Consider the following 6314-nt stretch of genomic DNA (forward strand, 5'->3'; position numbering starts at 1 on the left):
TTTAGATTCGAATCAGAATGCCAATGTGAGATGTTCACTAGTAGGGTAAGTGAAAAATTTTATATTTATATAAACTCTGAAAATGGTGACCACTGTGTTCTAAGAACAATGGATTATGATTTTATATATATAAAAATCTGTGTTGCAATCAGACTGCAGATAGAGGGTAGTCCCTTCCATTAAGCTCTGAAGAAATTATCTTAGTTGATGGTTTATGAAAATGACAACATTCGCTTCATTTTATATCCTCTGAAGAACAGCAACTTCATTTCCCAAATCAACAAAGGAAAGCTGTATAACTATTAGATGGGTGGTAGCTGTTGATGGATACAATGCTCAGAAGTTCTGGTTTTCACATCAGCTGTTGACAATCGCCCACCCTGATCTGCGTACAGTAAGATCCCAGAATAGGAAAATGAGAACCTCAAGGCCAAAAACAGATCAAGTTATAGCCCATCTCTTACTCTTTCTAAAGACAATGAGCAACAGACTCTAAATGTATTCCAAGTTACTGGGTTTTCATACACACCAGGCTATATAATTAATATGTATCAATATAAAGGGAAAAACATTCACGATTTATTTATTTATTTGGCTTTCAATTCATTTCATTCTGTAATTCTGTTATGATGATGATAGCCGTAGATCTTTATAAAACAAGAAACCTTAGAGATGGAGACATCTCTATCTTGGTGTCTTACTATACATCTAAGACACAGCACATAAACAATCTGTTTAGTAGTTTATTTGGCCTATGATATAATTTCTTGTTTTAGCTTCAGTCATGGTGATAATACTCAAGGAAAGGTACGAAAGAAGAAACTCCAGAGATGGACACATCTCTGCACTTTGCTATACTGCATTTAACTTCCCGAGTAACTTTACCGACGTAACTGGTACCGCATCTCTGTCCTACCCATACAATCATGAAACTTCTCTAAAAGTTTACTCAGGCATCAATGAATTTAAGTTTCTCAGACCCTTCTTATCAAGTTTAGCTGGTGAATATACTCCTACTGGGTCTATCCTTCCACCGAATACATTTAAAAGAAAGAGGAGGAAAAAGTGTAAATAGAAGAGGTAATGGGTTTAAAATGTATATATGTATTTCTAATCAATAAAACACTGTTGTCTCGTTTTACATAAAATGGATATTAAAATGATTGAACTAGGGAAGTTACGATCGTTTGTTATACTTTCGTTTCCTCTCTATGTTCATTTATATTACTGTCTATAAACATATAACAAACAGCCTTCAGAGCAAATATATGTATAGTATATGTGTATATTTGTCCTGGGGATACTTATAGCACTTGATCTTATCTGTACCTAGGTTCCAAAGTCATACTGGTTTCTCTAATTGTCGGTTGAACACTTGGTGGCGCTGTTGGCCAAGGTGCTGCAGAAATGGCGACGCAAATACTGTGCTCTCCATTGTTATAAAGGCGTCACCCAGGGAAGAGGAAAAGGGATAACCGCTTAGGAAGACATTCAAGGACTAATAAGTAGGCTGGCACCGGTAAGACTGCCTGCAGTCTCAGAGTAGGAAGTATTGCTGGGAGCCACTCCGGGTCCCTGAGAGTTGCTGTACTTTGGAATGGCTCGCAGAGAAGGGAAGCTCGGCAGGAGAAGGCAAGTCCTGTCTGTCTTTCTGCTTGTTTCTGTTTGCGGGGAGGTACCGGACACCCTGCGATACTCCGTGCCGGAGGAGAGGGAAAGCGGATCTTTTGCAGACAATATCGCAAAGGATCTGGGGCTGGATGTAAGAAAGCTGTCTGCTCGTAAGGCTAGGGTCGTTTCTTCTCAGGGCAGCCAAGAGTAGCTGCACCTCAATGTAAACAGCGGAGATTTATTAATAGGAGAGCAAATAGACCGAGAGTGGCTGTGCGGGCCCCTCTACCCTTGCAGTTTGTATTTCGAATTAGTGCTGGAAGATCCATTGCAGTTATATCGGGCGAGATGCAGATAGAGGATATCAATAACAATTCACGTCCATTCCCCCCAAAAGAGCTGATCTTGAACATTAACGAAGTGTCTCAAACCCACACCCGCTTCCTCCTGCAAAAAGCCCAAGATTCAGACGTGGGAACAAACAGTATCCAAAGCTACACGATCAGTTGCAATGAACGCTGGATATGCAAACCCACAAGGACGGCAGAAAATATGCGGAGCTGGTGCTAGAGAAACCGTTAGATCGTGAGGAGAAAACAGAATTTAATTTGAGCCTCACAGGTGCCGATGGGGGCATTCCGCAGACGACGGGAACAGCCCAGGTAGTCGTCGTTGTTCTAGATACAAATGACAATTCTCCTCAGTCTGTATACGGTGCAGTTGGTGGGAAATAGCCTTCGGGGTATTCTGGTCTCTAAGGTTGAAGCCAGCGATTTGGATCAAATCCAGAAATCACCCATTCATTCAGGCAGGTATCTAACAAAATCCTCCGGTTATTCAAGTTAAACCAATTAACAGGCGAAATCACCATTTGGGGACTGATTGATTTTGAAGAAGCAGAGATGTATGAACTGAACGTTGAGGCCATCGATTCTGGGGGCCTCTCTGCACACTCCAAGGTCCTTGTGAAGTTTATAGTTGTAAATGACAATACCCCAGAGATGACAATCACCTCTGTAACGAGCCCAGTATCTGAAGACTCCCCCAACAAGATTGTGGTAGCCCTGTTCTGTGTCAGAGACCGGGACTCCGGGGACAATGGGAAAAAATTTGCTCCATTCAGGCTAAACTCCTTTTTGCTCGAAAACCAACTTTCCAAAATTATTACGCGCTAGTGACACAAAATCCCCTGGACAGGGAGGAAGTGCCGGAATATAATATAACCATCACGGCCACAGACCAGGCTAACCGCTGGGCGGGTCATCAGTGTGCAAATATCGGACATTAACGATTGTTTATTCAGTTATCATATCTCATGTACCTGAAGGAAAACAACAATCCCAACCAGCTGGTTGGAGCTGTGCGCTCTGAAGACATGTATACAGAGCAGAATGTCAGATTGAGGTACTATTGCCTGGGAAGGTCGGTGACTTCCAGTTGTCTTCTTACATCTTCATAAACTCCGAAAACGGGAATGTGTACGCTCTGCCGTCTCTTAGTTATGAGCAAAAGAGGGATTTTCAGGTTACAGTGAGAGCTGCAGATGGCGAGTCCCCTCCACTGAGCTCTGAAGTCATTGTCCGAGTTGTGATAACTGATGAAAATGACAACGCGCCCTTCATTTTATACCCTCTGCAGAACAGCAGCTCCCCCGCTAATGACCTGGTTCCCAGATCGGCAGAGGCGGGTTACCTGGTGACGAAGGTGGTGGCTGTGGATGGAGATTCCGGTCAGAATTCTTGGCTTTCCTACCAGCTGCTGAAAGCCACAGACCCAGGTCTCCTCACTCTCGGGCTCCAAAACGGGGAAGTAAAAACCACGAGGCCAGTGACTGAACGAGACAATCTTCAACAAAACTTGTCATCCTGATTGCGGACAATGGAAAGTCACCTCGCTCCACTACAGAGGAAGGTCCATGTGCTCCTGGTAGACCGGCTCTCAGACGCCTACATGCAGATAGAGGATACGTCAAAGGAAGCAGAAGAAGATGGAAAGTTGATTTTGTATTTTATAATTTGTTTGGCTTTAATTTCCTTTATTTTTCTTGTCTCTGTGGTGATAATTGTCGCCATGATGAGAAATACAGCAGGAATGTATAGGGAAAGATACATTGCATCCTCCAGGAATTTTTACGGCGATTCCAACTTTCCCAACACTTTGCCAGACATAACAGGCAGTGGGACTCTCTCGCAATCCTATCGTTATGAGGTCTGTCTGACAAATAAGGCCAGGCAACAGTGACTTTAAGTTCTTTCAACTGCTGGGATCGTCTTTGCCTGAGGAAAATTGAATGTGGAAGTTAGTCCCGGGACTAGTTTGGAGACTCAGACTAATTCCAACATGCTGGATGGAAAGGATCCCGTGAGAGGGGTGAGTGAGCCCTTCCACTTAGCGGTTGCGCTATGGAGACAGGAGTATTGTTTGGATAATTTTATGCCTCCACTAAAAGTTTAGTGTTAATAATAAAGGGATGAAACCCCTATATACATACTTTCTCCTTCCCTTTCCATAATCTATATTTATTTACCTGTGATTGAAACACATTTTGGACTATATACACATATGCCTTCGTATGAATCAATGGTATTTCTCCCTTGAAGTAATAGAAGCTGCTATTTTAAAAGGATCCTAAACGATAAAGCCCCAGCACTGCATTGAAATGGTTGCCCAAATCCATCTTTTGAAAATCCCAGCCATGGGTTTATTCTTCTTAACGGTCACCTCCTTGATTTCCAAACTCCAAGACTGTGATATGAGTGTACTGAATACCTAAAGGCCATAACCAAGCGAGAAAGTTACCTCCTATTTAGGTTCTGTTCACTATCAATTATAAGATACAAGTTCGTATACATTGGACAAAGGGTCACAACTTGTGTTGCTATAACTGTTAATTGTGACAAATTTGTTAATCTCTAGGCTTTGTATTGTATTGCTGAGATAATGGTTGCATTTTTATTTATTTGTTTGTATAGAAGGAGTTGTTTTTTGTTTATTAAAGAATTTTTAACAAATTAAGCTAGTTATTTAAAAAAGGATTGGAAACTAGGTAATGAAGAGGAGAAGGCTATTGTACTAATAATCTACAGACGGCTTGTACTGGGAGAGAAAATTAATTCTGGAGTACCAGAAGATGAAGGAATGGGGCGGGGGAAAGAAAATCCATGAGGTAGGCAGTGCTAGCTCATGAAGAGTGGGTTTGTTGTTGCTGTTATTTAAAAACAGTGATTTTTAAAAAATAAAAACTGGGTCCTGAAATGAACGTGGGACCAGTGGAGTCCTCTAAGGATTGGAGTGTCGTCATCATTCTTCTTTCTGTATTTCAGAACATGGGCATTAAAATTTTGTGCATCCCATAGTTCAGAAAATTGGGTCTTGATAAGGCTCGAAAGAAGAGTTATAGTAGTCAGGGGAAGAGAAATGAAGGCATTAATAGAGATTTTTCAAGAAAACGGAGCGAAGCAGCGTTGTACTTCGGTGATGTTTGAGGAGAATGGGGAGCGGAGAATGATCGTAGGTTGCCAGCGCCCATCTCTAAGAGATGAAGAAGGAGAAGGTTCTAAGTCAGGGATGGAACCAAAATTTAGGCCAGTAAAAGCAAATAATTCACAAAAGGTTGAGGCCGATTGCAGGTTGCTCCTGTGGCCCAGAACAGTGAAAGGAAGCTGAATTTGTATCTGTCGCTTTAAAGTATTTCTTTAAATATTTGTAAACCACTATAGGGATCAGTTCTTACCAGTAATGACTAAACAAAAGGTGAGCCATCTTTCTGTTTAGGGTGACTGACCTCTGCTAGTCTTCTTTGTGCATCTAAGATTAGTATTAGAAATTAGGTTTATTTTGACCTCCACGAGAAAAATGTTGTTTTTTTTCTCATCGTTCTATGCTCGGAATACAAATCTGCTCTTTCTACCCACCTCACAAACAGTGACCCGATAGCTCTTCAAAAAGGGGCATGGTCTGGCCAAAAAGGGTTGTACTTATCTCAAAAATTCTTTAGTCAGAGCTGTTAAAATTCAAAGTTGACATTAAGAGTTTTTAAAGTCTGAAGAATAGACATAGTAAGTGACACAGTGGTCTTGTGAGAAAATACCTTGAAAATGTATGTCTGCAGAAGAGAATATCTTTTCAGAGGAAAACCCCAAATCAGGAGCTGAGAGCTGTGCTCACAAAGTTTGATTAGTTGCAAAGGGAAGAAAAATGAGATGGAGTCTGACACAGAGGGTGAGAATCTTCCTGTCCCACACCACACAGAGGTGACCATGGCAGTGAAAGTGGCCTGATTGCAGCCCCTGAGAGCCAAGGAGGAACATGACCAGCAGAGATGGCTGGCAGAATTGGGGATCAGGGAGACGGAAGGAGCCCAGGGTGCTGAGAGAAAGCCCAGGAGAGGCACATGGAACAAACAGCAATGGTCAAGGCCAAAGAAGAAGCCAAGGAGAAAAACCACTGAAGATGAAAGGCCAACTAAGAAGATGAGGTAAGGGCACACAGGAGGCTGAAAAAAGGGGGCATACAGGAGGCTGATGGAAGCTCAAACAATGCAGCTCAAGATACTGAAGCAGCAAAAGGGGCTTCCCCATCCTTTGAGTATGCCCCCTTTTCCGCCACAACACAAGGGAATGGGGGAAAGTCAGCACAATTTTTAAGAGGCTGACTCTTTATCGGAGAGTACTTGTCTGCTTTGGAAAGACTATATGGGATGA

The 6314-nt window shown here is 42.2% G+C and overlaps 1 pseudogene; it reads left to right on the forward strand.

Moving 5' to 3' along the window:
* Positions 1–1468: 1468 nt before the first annotated feature.
* On the forward strand, positions 1469–4872 carry LOC119859953 (annotated as a pseudogene).
* Positions 4873–6314: the final 1442 nt, after the last annotated feature.

This window comes from Dermochelys coriacea, chromosome 8, assembly GCF_009764565.3.
Source record: "Dermochelys coriacea isolate rDerCor1 chromosome 8, rDerCor1.pri.v4, whole genome shotgun sequence".
NCBI classification, from domain to species: Eukaryota; Metazoa; Chordata; order Testudines; family Dermochelyidae; genus Dermochelys; species Dermochelys coriacea.